Source organism: Ursus arctos, unplaced genomic scaffold, assembly GCF_023065955.2.
Source record: "Ursus arctos isolate Adak ecotype North America unplaced genomic scaffold, UrsArc2.0 scaffold_23, whole genome shotgun sequence".
In the NCBI taxonomy this organism is placed as follows: domain Eukaryota; kingdom Metazoa; phylum Chordata; class Mammalia; order Carnivora; family Ursidae; genus Ursus; species Ursus arctos.
In genome coordinates, this window is record NW_026622908.1 from 41,463,023 (window position 1) to 41,478,509 (window position 15,487).

Genomic DNA, 15,487 nt, shown 5'->3' on the forward strand with positions numbered 1-15,487 from the left:
ACTCAGAGTGTCTGAAGGGAGGAGAGACAGTCCTTCTGTCCCTGCGGGAGGTGTGCACAGATGTGGGTTCAGGTAGCTCCAGGAACAGGACAAGGGAACGAGTGTGAGAGGTGGGAGGAGCGAGGAGAAGTTGTGACCAGTCATTGCCGAAAGCAGGACCAGGATCTGAGCAGAGAAACACGGGAGAATTCCAGGAGGTGGGTGCCCAGGGACTCCTGCACCCCGAGGTCACGGCGAGACAGCCCTCTGGTTCTCTGATTTGCTTCGTCTCAGGGGCACGTACCACGTAGATGGATGAATGGGTTCAGCCGGGGTGCGGCGTTTCTAGGATATATCCATGTGCTCTTGATTCTCCTCTTTCCAAGAGGTGGCCCCTAATTCCCCCTCCTTGAGTGTGAACTGGGCTCAGTAATTCGCTTCTAATGAGTAGATGAAAACAAAAGTGATGGCATGACTTGTGAGACTTGGTCACAAAAGGCACTTTGGCTTCCTGCTTGCTCTGTGTCTCAGGTCACTCGCTCTGGGGAAGCCAGATGCCATGGCAGGGAGACAGGCAAGCAGCCCTCTGGATGGGACGACGTGGTGTGCAACGGAGGCCCCGCAGCCCCCAGCCATGTGAGTGAGCCCCCAAGGAGGGGGACCCCGCAAACCTCCGGCCCCTATCAAGCCTTCAGACGATGGAGGCTCTGGCCAACATCTTGACTGCAAACCTCAGGAGAGACAGTGAGTCAGAACTTCCTAGCTCTGTTGCTCCTGAATTTCCTGAGCTATGGAACAGGGAGGTAGTAAATTCTTTTTCAATTTATTTATTTTTTATTTTTTTAGATTTTTATTTATTTATTTGTCAGAGAGAGAGAGAGAGAACAAGCAGGGAGAGTGGCAGGCGGAAGGAGAAGCAGGCTTCTTGCTGAGCCAGGAGCCGGATGTGGGGCTTGATCACAGGACCCCAGGATCATGACCTGAGCCGAAGGCAGAACCTTAACCGACTGAGCCACCCAGACGCCCCTTTTTTAATTTAAACCACAACGTTCTGGGGTAATTTTTATACAACAAAAGATAACAAATACACCAGTGGCTTCGATAGAGGAGAAATTGGAGGGCAGGCTACCACCTGGTGATGCAAGAACCCAGGCTCCTTCTATCTTGTGGCTCTGCTATCCTCTGGGTGCCCTGGAGATCTGCACTGGGCTGGAAATCTGGGATATAGAAAATGAGGGAGATTGTTAGAGCAGTTTTCAAAGGCCATACCTGGTAACGAATAATAAAAAATAATGAAAAATGGGATGAGGAGGTCACATGTAAGATGGAACCAAAAGATGAGAGCGTAGGGTGGGTGGAAGGGAAAAAGGAATAAGGATCAGTAGGAAGACCCTCTGGCCTGAAAGTGTGGGTGTATTTTAGGAAACAAGGAGAACCCCTGAGTGATGAGCTGGGGGAGTGACGCTGAGAATGGCCGAAACGGACTGTGAAGAGGTGAGTGGAGACCGGGCACGCTTGGCCTTGTTAACAGCCGGACTAGGGTCCGTGGGAAGATGCTGCAGGGTCCAGGCCGGAGACAGGTGCAGGTCTGCCCTGGGAATGTCCTGAGGGCCGCAGTAGAGGGAGGGGCTGGAGGAGGGAGGGGGTAGCCGCTGGAGCAGGAAGAGTGGTCAGGAAGCTGATGCAGCCCTCAGACGGAGATAAAAACAGCCTGCTGTGGTCTGGGCGGGGTGGACAGACACCCTCCAGGCATAGAGAGGGCCAGGATGCGGTATTTGAGTAAATGGGGGAGGGAGAGAAAAAGGGAGAAGCCAAGCAGCCCCAGGCTTCCGTGGGGAAGATAGAATTAGTATCTAAGACGTGGAATCCCAGAGACTACGGGTTGAGAGGCAACCTGTTGAGTTCACTTGTTAAAATTATGAAATATTTGATATGTACAAAATAATCGATGTCAGATATTCGTAAGCAATGGAGTGAAATAATAAATTAAACACCCGGCTTGAAAAACACAACATCAGCGACATCTCTGTTTCCCCATTTCCTCCTCCCAACACATCTCCCCAGCCACCACAACCCTACTTTATATTATTTTTAAACTCATTACCTTGCTATCATTTTTCTCATAAACTTGAGCGGCTGTTTTATTACACATATGCTTACCAAAATATTCCAGTTAAGAATTGAAAGGATTTGCTTTTTCGGTATAAAACTGACCGCACGCCCAATCAAGCTCCCGATATCCAGATCCTGTTTCAACAACTGGCTCAAACTTTCTGCCCAGACACTCCCTCTCCTGTTGCTCTCGGCCACACATCCCTACTGGTGCGGTGTGCCCTTGGGGTGCGTTTCACTGGGCACGGCAAGATGCATTCTGTGCATTCGTTGAGGTGATGCAATTTTTCTCCTCTATCTGTTAAAGAGGTAAATTGCATTAATTATATTTCTCATTTCTAACTTGGCCTTTGGATTGATTGATTGATTTTAAGTAGGCTCCATGCCCAGCTCAGAGCTCAACAAGGGGCCTGAACTCATGACCCTGAGATCAAGACCTGAGCTGAGATCAAGACCTGAGCCGAGATCAAGAGTCAGACGCTTTGGGTGCCTGAGTGGCTCAGTGGGTTAAGAGCCTGCGTTCAGTTCAGATCATGATCCCGGGGTTCTGGGATTGAGTCCCTCATTGGGCTCCCTGCTCAGTGGGGAGCCTGCTTCTCCCTCTCCCTCTGCTGCTCCCCCTGCTGTGCTCTCTTGCTCGCTCTTTGCCAAATAAATAAATAAATAAATAAATCTTAAAAAAAGAAAAGAGTTGGACGCTTAACCGACTGAGTCACCCAGGCACCCCTAACTAACCTGGCCTTTTTAGAATAAATCCAATTTGGGCACAGTGTGTTATCTTTCCTGTATATTACTAGATTGAGTTTACTAATAATTTGCTTAGGGTTTTTGCATCTATGTTTCTGAGCCTGAAGAATTTCTTTTATAGTCTATTGGCTTTTTGGTATCAAGTATATAGTACCCTGATGATGTGTGGAGGATGGGCCCTCTTTTTTTATACTCTGGAATATTTGTATAAGATGCAATTATTTGTTCTTTGAATTTTAGTTAATCTTACTGGTGGAACCATATAGGCCTGGATTTTCTTTATAAGATTTTGTCTAATGATTCAATTTGTTTACTGTTATAGGACTAAGCAGAATTTCTATTGCCATCTGTTTTATTTTTTGTGAGTTATATTTTTCTATAGGGACTTATCTACTTTCATATAAACAAATATAAGTATATAAAATATGTTTCTTTTTTAAGATTTATTTTATTTATTTATTCGAGACAGAGAAAGAGTGCGCACGCAAGTGGGGGGGAGGGGCAGAGGAACAGGATCTCAAGCAGACTCCAAGCTGAGTGCAGAGCCCAATGTGGGGCTTGATCTTACGACCACGAGATCACAACCTGAGAGGTTTAACCGACTGAGCCACCCAGGAGCCCCAGTATATGTTTCATATATAAAGTATAAAAGTTGTCATAAAGTTGTTTGTAATATCCTCATATATTTATTTTCTAATATCTGTAGTTACAGCTCCCTTTTCATTCCTATTATTGTTAATTTGTGCCTTCTCTTTTAAAAATTATTCTGAATCAATCTTGCCAGAGGTTTGTCAATTTTATGGGTATTATAAAAGAACCAAATTTTGGCTTTTTAATTTTTTCTGTTTTATTAAGTTCTACTCTTTTATTCCTTCTGCTTTCATTAGGCATATTTTTGTTCTTTTTTAAAACATTATTTATTTTGAAATAATTTTAGGCTTACAAAAAATTGCAAAAACAGTGCAGAGAGTTCCTGTCTACCCTTCACCAAACTTCTCTTAATGCTAACATCTTACACAACCACAGGACTGTTATTGAAACCGGGAAATTAACAGCGCTGTAATACTATTAGCTAATCTATAGACCTCGTTTTAATTGTGCCAGTGGACCCATTCATGTCTTTTTCCTGGTCCAGAATCCAATCCAGGATTCCAAATTGCATAGCACTGGTATATTATTCATTGTTATGTAACAATTATGCTAAAACTTAGGAGCTTAAAACAACAAATATTTATTGTCTCATAGTTTCTGTGGGTCAGGAGTTTGGGAGCTGCTTAGGCGGGTTGTTCTTGGTCAGGGTCTCCGATGACGTTGCATTCATGACGTCAGCCAAGACTGTGGTCATCTGACGTCTTGACTAGGACTGCGGGATTTGTTTTCAAGATGGCCTGTTTACGTAACTGAAGAGGCTTCATTCAGTTCATCGCCATGTGGGTCTCTTCATGGTGCTGCTCGAGGGGCCTCATGACATGGCAGCTGGCTTCACCCACAGAAAGTAAGGCTGAAGTTGCAAAGTCCTTTATGACCCAGCTTCAGAAGTCACTCTGTGTCCTGTCCACAGTATCCTATTGATACACGGGTCAGCCCTGTTCCATGATCAGCAGCATCACTCAGAGGCCATTTTGGAGGTTGGCTACCATACTTGTCATGTCTCCTTGGTCTTCTCCAATCCGGGACGATTTCTCAGATTTATTTTTCTTCCATGAACCTGACACTTTTTTTTGGAGTATTAGCAGAGAGGGAGACTCTGAGCTAAGACAGAGTCTTAGACAGCAGAGCCTGACACAGGGCTCGATCTCAAGAGCCTGAGATCATGACCTGAGCCGAAAATCAAAGAGTTGGTCGCTCAACCGATTGAGCCACCCAGGTGCCCCCTCTTTCCCCCTTTTACAGCTGCACAATACTCCATTGTCTGGATGTACCAAATCCCTTCACCCAGCTCCCATGTATAATATAGTCTGTAAAGCTTGCTGCAGTTATTTGCAATGACAAACAATGCTTCAATAAATAATCTTGTGCGTATATATTTTCATACTGTCAGAAGTATATCATCGGGGGAAATTTCTAGATGTGGCATTGCTGGGCCACAAAGTAAGTACATGTGCCGCTTTGTTCGATGTTGCCAAATGTCCCTACAGAAGGGTTAGACCAGTTCCCACTTCCATTGGCAACACGAGAAGGTCTGTTTCACCACAGCCTTGCCAACAAAATATGTTGTTGTATTGTCTGCTTTTTACCAGTCTGATAGGTATTTCGGTGTTGACTTAATTTGATTTAAGTGAGTCTGAACTTTTTTCATACGTTTGAAAAAGATTGTTATGTCTTTTATTCGGTGAATTTTCTGTTCAGATCTTCTTCCCATTTTTTTTAAATCTAGGTTTTAGTCTTTTGTCTCACAATTTGTAATGGTTCTTTCTATGTTAAGGACATAAGTTGAAAAGTTTTCTCTTAGTTTGTCAGGTGTCTTTGTTAAGAAGCAGTTTAGCAGCTTTTGTTTTCTATTTTGTATACAATGTTTCTATTGCTGGAATGTTCGAGTATTAACATGAGATAATTTCAACAGCAAGCAAAAGGTTCCTCTTCTGAACGCTTTAAATTAAAGGACGTTTATTATTTCATACAACGGAGTAGGTGGTGAAAGCCTCCAGTAATTAAGTGGCTCGATGATGTCATCAGAGATCCAGGATTTTCATATCTTTCTCCTCCGACATTCTCAGCATGTCGATTTTTGTCTCCTGACCTGTCCTCCCTGGGTCCTAAGGTGGCTGTCACAACTGTTCATGGTGTGTTTGCCGTGCAAAAATCTTTTCTTCACTTGAGACGGTCAAATTTATGAATCTTCTCTTTTACTGTCTCTGGATTTTGAATCAGAGTTAGAAAGCCGGTTTCTACGCAGAGGGGAATGAGGAATTCACTCGTGTTTTCTTCCAGGGCTTCTATGGTTCTGTATTTGACATTTAGACTCCTGGTATACCTGAAGTGTCTTCTCAGGTGGAGGGTAAGGAATGGGTCTATTTTTTTCTCTGTCCAAACGGTTAGTGGGTGGTCGCACACCATTTATTATAAAGGTTACCTTTTCTCGGGTGGATTTGAGATCCGTCCTGTGTCTCCTGTCCTATACCAAATTTCCACTGTCCGTGGGTTAGGTTTTCTCTTCTATTCCACTGGTTTGTCTACTCCTGTACCACGACCATGCTGTGTTAATTGCAGAGGCTTTACCCGTGTTTTAATGTCTGCTAGGACTCGTCCTCTGTCTAGCGACCTATTGTTGTGATAGCTAGCTATCTCCTGTGTTCTAGCAGCTTCTGTGGGCACCTGGAATCTGGGAGGGGCCTCGTTGAGGGCTGTGGCTTGCGTTCTCTCATGAGCTAATCTGAATGAGTTAACTTAATGAGTTAAGCAAGGCTGCGGTCAACTCAAGGATCCACGGAGGCTGAGGCTTGGAGAGTCACCTTCTAAGCTCCCTCACGTGGCCGTGGGCAGGCCTCAGCTCCTCCCCAGCTGGAGACCTCACTTCCTTGCCATGTGGGCCTCTCCATGGGACTGCTCACAGCACAGTTTCCCTCGGAATAACTGATCCAAGAGAGAGAAAGTGAGAAAGGCCCAAGAAGGAAAACTTTTTTTTTTTTTAATAACCTAGGAACTGAGAATGAGAAGACAAGCCACAGACTGGCATTGCGTCAAATAAAAACAGTTCCTTCGGGCAGAACTAGAGAGTTCTTCCTCCTTATGACCTGCCTTTCCACCCTGGGCAGAACCTCTGCCTCACCCTACGGGACCTAGGGCTGGGGAGAGCAGCCCATTATCCTGAGCGAGGCCCTGGCTCTAGAAGCTGGTGGGGGAGGGGGACAATAGCCAGAGGTCTTCTCGACTTTCGCTCCTGGCATGGAATCCCTGCGCTAGGAGAAAGCTGGGGTGTGAGTCATGGGGATCCAGGATTTTAGGCCTGTCATGCCTGGAGTAGAGCTTCTTCCGACAAGCGTGGGTTGGGCGTGGGGAAAAGATGCCCGGTTCTTTTTTGCCGCACTTTCCCGGACTAGAGAGCTTCCATGACAAGGGGGTCACACACACTGATGGCTTGCCCCTCCTGGAGTGAAACATTCGCTCTACCCTGGGACGTGGCGATTGGAGTGGGAGAGGGAGGCCCCTGCTTTCTCGGCTGCAACGCCCTGAAGTAGAGCTTCCAGAAAAGACAGGAGGGGGAGGGGATGGGAAGAGAAAGGAGTGGGTTGTGGCCCGATGATGCCACAAGCTCTCGCTGTTCTTACTGAGATTTCCTTGAATGAATTCTTCTACATTTGCTGGGTGTGCCTGTAGGAGAATTTCCAGACATAAAATAGTTGGGTTTTCAGAAATATTTTTTCCCAGGTAAATGGTTGTTTCATTGCGGAGAGCGTGTACTGAGCTCCTCACTCTGACCTTTTGGAAATGAACCTTAAGATGTAAAAGTATTTCTTGGCCCACGGTTTTCCTCTTGTCATTTCTTATTTATTATAAGTGTGTTCTCCCCCCTTTTCTTAAACAAGGGAGCTGGTACTTTTTTCTATTTGCTAATTTTTCTGAAAATCCAAGTCCAATTTTTATTCTCCAGTCCGTTCATCTTTGTTTTTTGTTTTTGTTTTTTTACTGTTTCCCCATTTGTGCTTTCTTTGGGTTTACTTTATGGCTCTTTCTGTAGTTCTGAGCTGGGAATTACATTCATTTCTTTTCATTCTTTCATTTTAATGATGCAAGTGTTTAGTGCGGCGAATTTCCCTTTGATCGTTACTTTCAACAGATTTCACAGAATCCAATAGGAAGTATTTTCATTCTCATTATTTTTTAGAAATTGGTATTCCCGTTTATTTTCACCAAAATCTTTTTGGTTTTGTCTTTATTAATAATTTCTCATTTTATTATGTTGTGCTCAGACAATATTGTTCATAATATTTCTACTTTATTGAACTTACTGATGATTTCTTTGTGACCTGACGTGTGATTCATTCTTTTTTCGGGGGGGGTGGGGTATTTTTCTTTGGATTCATGGTTTTTTTGTGGAGGGAGATTTCTAGTTTGTGTATTTTTATTTTCCGATTTTTTTTTTTGTATGTCTGTATGTTTGTATTTAGTAAGCTCCATGCACAGCGTGGGGCTTGAACTCACGACCCTGAGATCAAGAGCTGCATGCTCTACCAACTGAGTCAGACAGGTGGCACCGCATTTTTTTTTTTTTTTTTGGTTTTTAATAATAACTCCATACAGATCTGTTAATAATCTTCTTTTTCATTTTTGTGGTCTGGGTGTTTTACACGATTCCTAGTTCAATAGCACTCTTATGTCAATAGAGCAAAGTCTACAGTTTAGTGGATTTTCATTTATTTGTTTGGTGAGGGGAGGGATTTGTGGCCTCCAACTTTTTTTGTTTCTCTTTTGTCTTGTAAGACCCTAAATTTTCCCCTTTTGTTGTTTACCCCCTTCACCACTCAATTGCTCAGGGATACCTCTTGCTCCTTTTTGCTTTTGTTTTCTTCTCCCGGAACCTAGGTGTTTTTTTAAAAAAGATTTTATTTATTTATTTGACTGAGAGAGAGCACAAGCAGGGGGAGGGGCAGAGGGAGGGGGAGAAGCAGGCTCCCTGCTGAGCAAGGAGCCCGATGTGGGGCTCAATCCCAGGACCCTGGGATCATGACCTGAGCCAAAGGCAGACGCTTAACCGACTGAGCCACCCAGGTGCCCCTATGCGTTTTATTTTATTTTTAAGTAAACTCTATGCTCAGTGTGGGGCTTGAACTCGTGGGGCTTGAATTCATGACCCAAAGATCAAGAGTCACATGTTCCACGGACTGAGCCACCCAGGTGCCCCAGAACCTATGCATTTTAAAAACTGACCCCCTCAAATCCCACCCACTTTGAAGTTCTTGCCTGTGACGCCAGCTCTGACCTCCCCAGACATTCTCCTAGTATCTTCGGGTTATAGGAAGACAGTCTTTCCCATGGAGGTTCTGAATCTACCTTGGGCCCTGCTGCAACCCCCTCTCCCTCCCTGGTTTCTCCAGGCACAAAGCCGGCTGGTGGTTGGGGTGAGATCTGCACTGCGATTTGGTGTGCTTTCTTTTTATTTAGTTATTTTGAAGGGTGAACACTGTCTACTTTTAAGTTACGTTGAGGCTGTGGTTTCAGCAGTGTTAGTCCCCACTCTTGTTATTCTGATTTGTTTTTGGAGGAAATGTTGAAAAATGGGGGCCCAGCCAGCTGCTATGGTCCCCAGCTACCCAGAAGTCCCCCAGCTCTTTTGTTTTGTAACTTTTTTTTTTTTTTAAGATTTTTTAATGTATTTGACAGAGACAGAGACAGCCAGCGAGAGAGGAAACACAGCAGGGGGAGTGGGAGAGGAAGAAGCAGGCTCTCAGCGGAGGAGCCCGATGTGGGGCTCGATCCCAGAACGCTGGGATCACAGCCTGAACCAAAGGCAGACGCTTAACGACTGCGCCACCCAGGCGCCCCTAAGATTGATTTATTGGGGCACCTTGGTGACTCAGTTGGTTAAGCAGCCGACCCTTGATTTTGGCCCAAGTCATGATCTCAGCGTCCTGGGATCAAGGCAGGAGGAGGAGGGGGGGGGCGCTCCCACCCAGCGGGAGTCTGCTTGAGATTCCCCTCTCCCCTTACCCCTCCCCCCACATGCTTGCGCACACGTGCGCATGGTCTCTCTCTCTCTAACAGAAACAAATGGGTATGGTTGTTTAACCAACTGAGCCACCCAGGCACCCCTCATTAGCCTTCACCCTTTCTTAGTTCCTAGTATTTGCATTCAAGGTCATAAATTCCTCTCTGAGAATTATTACCTGTGTCCCCCAATTTGGATAGACGATATTTTCATTATGACTTGCAATCTAAACAACACAAATCTATTATCTATTTTCTAACTTTTGCTGTGTTTTTTTCCCTTAGTTTCCAAATACGTACTTTTTTTTTCTTTCTGTTTATCTGTTTGTTGACGACGTTTAACTTAATTGCATTGTGGTCAAAAAACACAATGATTTTAATATTTTGAAATTAGTTGAGTTGCATTATGATTGAGAATTTAATCAATTTATTGGAAGATGTTCTGTGTATGTTTTTCTGCATTTAGGTGCAATGCTCCGTGTTTGTCCACTAGGTCAAATTCATTAAACACATTATTCATATCTTTTATACCTTTGGTAAATTTTTGCCTGCACATGCCACCAAATCTTTTTTTCTTCTTTTTTGACGTGCCATCAAATCTACAGCTGTGATTTGTCTGTTTTCCCTGTGGTTCTATCCATTTATATATATATATATATATATATATATGTTTTATAAATACAAATTTACATATTTTTATGGCTTTATTGCTATTTATTTTTCCTTGTGGTTCTACCTACTTATATATATGTATATACTTATCTTTATTGCTTACGGACCTTATTTTTTTTTAAGATTTTATTTATTTATTTGTCAGAGAGAGAGAGAGAGCACAAGCAGGGGGAGCGGCAGGCAGAGAGAAGCGGACTCCCTGCTGAGCAGGCAGCCCGATGCAGGACTCCACCCCAGCACTCCAGGATCATGACCCGAGCCAAAGGTGGACACTTAACCGACTGAGCCACTCAGGTGCCCCCACGGACTTTATTTTTAAGAGTAAGTAGGTTTTAAATTGCTATCTATTTTAGAAATCATTATGTACGCACCCTCTTTCTATCTAGTAATGCTTTAACCTGGAATTTATTTTTTTCTGATACTAATACAGCTATTTCATCTTCCTATTGTATTTGCCTAATTTTTTTCTCAATGCTTGTACTTCCAAATTCTTTATATCCTTTTTTTTTTTTTTTGAGAGAGAGAGAGAGAGCACGAGCAGTGTGGGGAGGGACAGAGGGAGAGAGAGACTCCTAAGCAGGCTCCAAGCCCAGTGAAGAGCCTGACCTGGGGCTTGATCTCACGGCCCTGAGATGGTGACCTGAGCCAAAATCAAGAGTTGGCCACCCAACCAACTGAGGCACCCAGGCGCCCCCATATCCTTCTGTTTTATGTGTGTCTTTCATAAATAGCATGTAGTGCTAATACATGATTTTAGAAATAGTGGATTCAGGAGCATAGCCTAAATTATGCTGTGATAAATGTGGTGGCCAGAATAGTGGCCTCTCAAAGGTATCCACATCCCAGTTGCTGGAAACTGAGAACCTTACCTCACATGGCAAAAGGTCCTTTGCAGATGTGATTAGTCTAGGATCTTGAGATGGAGAGATGATCCTGGATTATTCAGGTGAGCCCGATGTCATCGTAAGGGTCCTTAAAAGTGGAAGCGGGGTCAGAGTTAGAGATGTGAGGACACTGCGCTGCTGTCTGTGAAGACGGAGGGCGAGGCCACGAAGCAAGGGATGCAGGCCACGTCCACGCAGAATGCGACCTTACAGACACCTTGATTTTAACAGAGTGAGACGCATTTTGGACTTCTGACCTCCAGAACCTGTAGGATAATAGATCTGTATCGTCTAAAGCCATGCCATTTCTGGCAACTTGTCACAGCGGGAGACAGAGAGCCAATACAGTAATAAGCAACTCCACAACCTCCGTGGCTTTCAAAAACCAAAATTTCTCTCTTGCTCACATTCCATGCCCTTTACAGGTTGGCTCTGGATCCGTTTCATGTCTTTATTCCAGACTCCAGGCTAGAGAGGCCGCCCAGCGCAGGTGGAAGAGAGCAAGGGTAGAATCACTGTGGGGCTCTTACAGCTTCTGCTCGGATGTGGCAGAAACGTTTCTGCTCAAATTCAGTAACTGAAGCAAGCCACTCCGGTAAGTATAAAATGGGGGAGGGAGTAGAATTGTCCCAGAGGAAGCAGAGCAGTCTTATTGGGGGGGGGCTAGCATGTGTAAAGGCCCTGGGGCAAGGAGTGGGGGACAGAGTTCAGAGAAGAACTGAAAGAAGCCAGTCTGGCTGGAGCGTAATAGCTGGATTTCTAAGCGACAAATTTTAATCAAACAATCTTTACGGGAACTCTTTGTATAATGTGTTATATACTTCCGTGTCTAACTATGCTTATTTATTTGGTTTCCTTAGTCGTGTGGTTTTAATTTGCATTTCCCTAATGGCTAATGATATTGAACATCTTTTCACATGCTTATTTTCAGTTGTGGAGTATGTTGTTGCCCCCCCCCCAAAAGATATGTTAGTCACCCCTCCTTCCTCCATTTCCTGTGAATGGGATGTTATTTGGAAATCGGGTCTCTGCAGAGGTCATCAGGTAAAGATGAGGTCATACTTGATTAGGGTAAGCCCTAGCGCAATATGACTGGTGTCCTTGGAAGGGAAGAGACGCAGAGACAGACACACAGAGGAGAACACCAGGCGAAGACAGACACGTGGTTGTCAAGAGTTTATATGTAGAGGATGTCAGAATAATAAAAAAAATGGTGGAGAAGGTACATATCCATTTATAGGTAGAAATAACTAGCAAGGCGTGAAAAGAAAGAAAAAAAGAACGATAGGACTAAAACAAAGAATACTGACAATACCAAAATTGTCTCTGAAAAACAGTTTCACAGTCTCTTTTTTTTTTTTAAGATTTTATTTATTTATTTGACAGAGATAGAGACAGTCAGCGAGAGAGGGAACACAAGCAGGGGGAGTGGGAGAGGAAGAAGCAGGCTCCCAGCGGAGGAGCCTGATGCGGGGCTCGATACCAGCAATCCAGGATCACGCCCTGAGTCGAAGGCAGACTCTGCTTAACGACTGAGCCACCCAGGCGTCCCAGTTTCACAGTCTCTTATAAACTTAAACATACATTTACCGTATGAATCCTCCTAGGTGTTTATCCTAGAGAAATAAGAACTTATGTCCATGTAGAAACCTGTACACAGATGTTCACAGCAGCTTTATTTGTAATAGCGCATTCTGGAGACAACCCATTCCAAACCGTGGAATACTACTTGGTAATAAAAATCCGTGGTCATAAAAAGGAGTGAACCTTTGATACATGCAGCAACCTGGATGGGTCTAAAGGGCACTATGTTGAATGAAAAAGCCAGCCTCGGAAGGTCACTTACAGTACGATTCTAATTATGTAAAGTTATTAAGTGATAACAGGTGATGAATGGTTGCCGGAGGCGGTGGGTGGGACGGAGGGTGTGACTCTGAAGGAGTCAGAAGGGAGTTCCTTTGGGTGATGGAATTGTTGCGTATCCTGCTTGGGGTGGTAGGTACACCAATCCATGCGTGCGATAACATTTATAGAACCAGACACCCAAAAAAAAAAATCAAAAAGCGAGTGCTTGTGAAAACTGATGAAATCTGAATGAGGTCCATAGTTTTGTTGTACCAATGTCAATTTCCTGGTTCTCTCTGTTCTCTGGTTATATAAGATGTTACCATTGGGGGAAGCTGGGGGAAGGGGACACAAAAACTTTCCATACTTTTCCTTTTTTTTTTTTTTTTTACAGAAGCATGGGGTGGGGGAGGGGCAGGGGAGAGGGAGAGCGAATCCTAAGCAGGCCCCCTGGTCAGTGCAGAGCCCGATCTCATGACCCTGAGATCATGACCTGAGCTGAAATCAAGAGTTGGATGCTTAACCAACTGAGCCACCCAGGCGCCCCTCCATACATTTTAAGCAACATCTGTGTGGGTCTAAAATTCTTTCAAAATAAAAAATGAAAACATTCTCTCCATGTGGAGTGTGGAAGCCCAAGGCTGGCACTGAAGGGAATGGGCCTGAAGCCCACCTACAGGCTTTTTTGTACCCACCGAGGGGGAGAGGTTGAAAACACAGTTGCTCTGGGGGATTCATTTGTTCGTTCGTTCGTTTGTTCGTTCTGAACACCTTCGTTGTGTCAGGCTCTGTCCAGAAACAGCACTAGACCAGACAGCCAGGCCTCCTGGCTTCGGCTTCAGTGTGGGGCCTGGGCCAGACAGCCAGGTTGAAATGTGGCCCTCCACTCACCAGCTGCTGGCTCCTCAGGGAGCATGGGAGGTGGCCCCAAGGAGAGGACTCAGACCAGAGAGACTGAGACCAAGAAACGAAGAGATTCGGAGACACTCAGAGAGACTCAGAGACCCAGAGGTTCTAAGGCACTCAGGGACTGAGAGATGTCCAGAGACCCAGAGTGACCAAGAGATCCAGAGATTGAGAGAGCTCCAGAGATCCAGAGAGACACAGCCTGAGAGAGCCAAAAAGACCAAGAGCACCAAAGAGACCCACAGAGATCCAGAGACATGAAGAAACTCTGAGACACGGAGAAGCCAAGAGACCCCAAAACACCCAGATCCCTAGAAACGCAGAGAGATTGAGAGACACAGAGAGATCAAGAGATTAAGGGACTCAGAAACCAACAGAGACCGAGGGACACAGAACAGGAGGGGCAGGCCCCAGGAATGAAAATTCCCACGGCAGCCAGGGTCAAAGCCTGAGACTAGGAGTAAAGCAGAGACGGCTGCCGGGTGTCCAATCAGTGAAGAGCAGCCAGGTCACCGGAAGGAGCCTGCATCTGTGGTCCGGGGACCTGGGCTCCAAACCTGGCCCTGCACTCACCACCCACCTGGCCCAGCCTTCCTCCGTCATTCGGATGTTGTCAGGTTGAGGCCCCAAGTCTCAGTTTCCTATCTGAAAAAAGTCAGTGAGAACCACAAAACCGACCTCCCAGGGGCAGATGTGTTGGTCACACGACTTGAGCCTGCTTACGTTGTCACCAGTGGTGCGACTTTGAGCCTAAATACTTCAACTTCTTTCTGGCCTTCATTTCTATTAAATACATATTTTTTTTTATTTTTTAAAAAGATTTTATTTATTTGAGAGAGAGTAAGAGCAAGAGAGATCACAGAGGGAGAGAGAGGGGGAGAAGCAGACTCGCCGCTGGGCAGAGAGCCCGACGCGGGGCTCCAACCCAGGACCCTGAGATCATGACCTGAGCCGAAGGCAGATGCTTAACCAACTGAGCCACCCAGGCACCCCTAAATATATATTTTAAAAGTTACCTATCACCACTTCACACTCATTAGGATGGCTACCATCAACAAAACAGAAAATAACAAGTGTTGGCAACAATATGGAGAAGTTAGAACCCTCTTGGGGTGTTTGTGGGACTGCAAAATGGTGCTGTCACTGTGGAAAAGTTTGATGCTTCCTCAAAAAATTAAACATAGAATTATCCCCTGAGCCAGCAATTCCACTTCTCAGTGTATACCTAAAAGAATTAAAAACAAGGTCTTGAGGTATCTATACACCCAAGGTCATGACTGCCTTATTCCCCAAGGTAGGGAAGATACAGCCAAGACAGGGAAACAGCCTAAGTGTCCCGGGATGGATGGATGGATGGATAAGCAAACTGTGGTCTACACGCAGAGTGGAATATTACTCAGTCTTAAAAAGCAAGGAAATCCTGACATATGCCAGGGCACGGATGAACCTTGAAGACATGCTAAGCGAAATAAGCCTGTCAGGAAAAGACAACTCCTGTGTGATTCCACTTGTAGGAGGTCCGTAGAGCAGCTGAATTCACGGACACAGAAAGCAGCATGGTGGCTGCCCTGGAGTGGGGGAGGGGAAATGGGGAGCGATTGTTTAATAGGTATGGACACCCAGTTGTGCAAGATGAAGAGTTCCGGAGATGGACGCTGGGTGATAATTGCACAACAATACGAATGTACTTAAACCAC

The 15,487-nt window shown here is 45.0% G+C and overlaps 1 protein-coding gene across 2 annotated transcripts in view; it reads left to right on the forward strand.

The window, feature by feature from the left end:
- Window positions 1-15,487, forward strand: part of SPDYC (speedy/RINGO cell cycle regulator family member C) — a 31,985-nt gene that overhangs the window by 12,993 nt on the left and 3,505 nt on the right. The window contains exons 3-6 of one of the 2 annotated variants that reach the window (XM_057317363.1): window positions 511-615; window positions 1,402-1,473; window positions 10,301-10,476; window positions 11,465-11,634. The gene's annotated coding sequence lies outside the window, so the exon portion shown is untranslated. The remainder of the gene's footprint in view (window positions 1-510; window positions 616-1,401; window positions 1,474-10,300; window positions 10,477-11,464; window positions 11,635-15,487) is intronic. The other variant, XM_057317364.1, reaches the window with a different exon arrangement.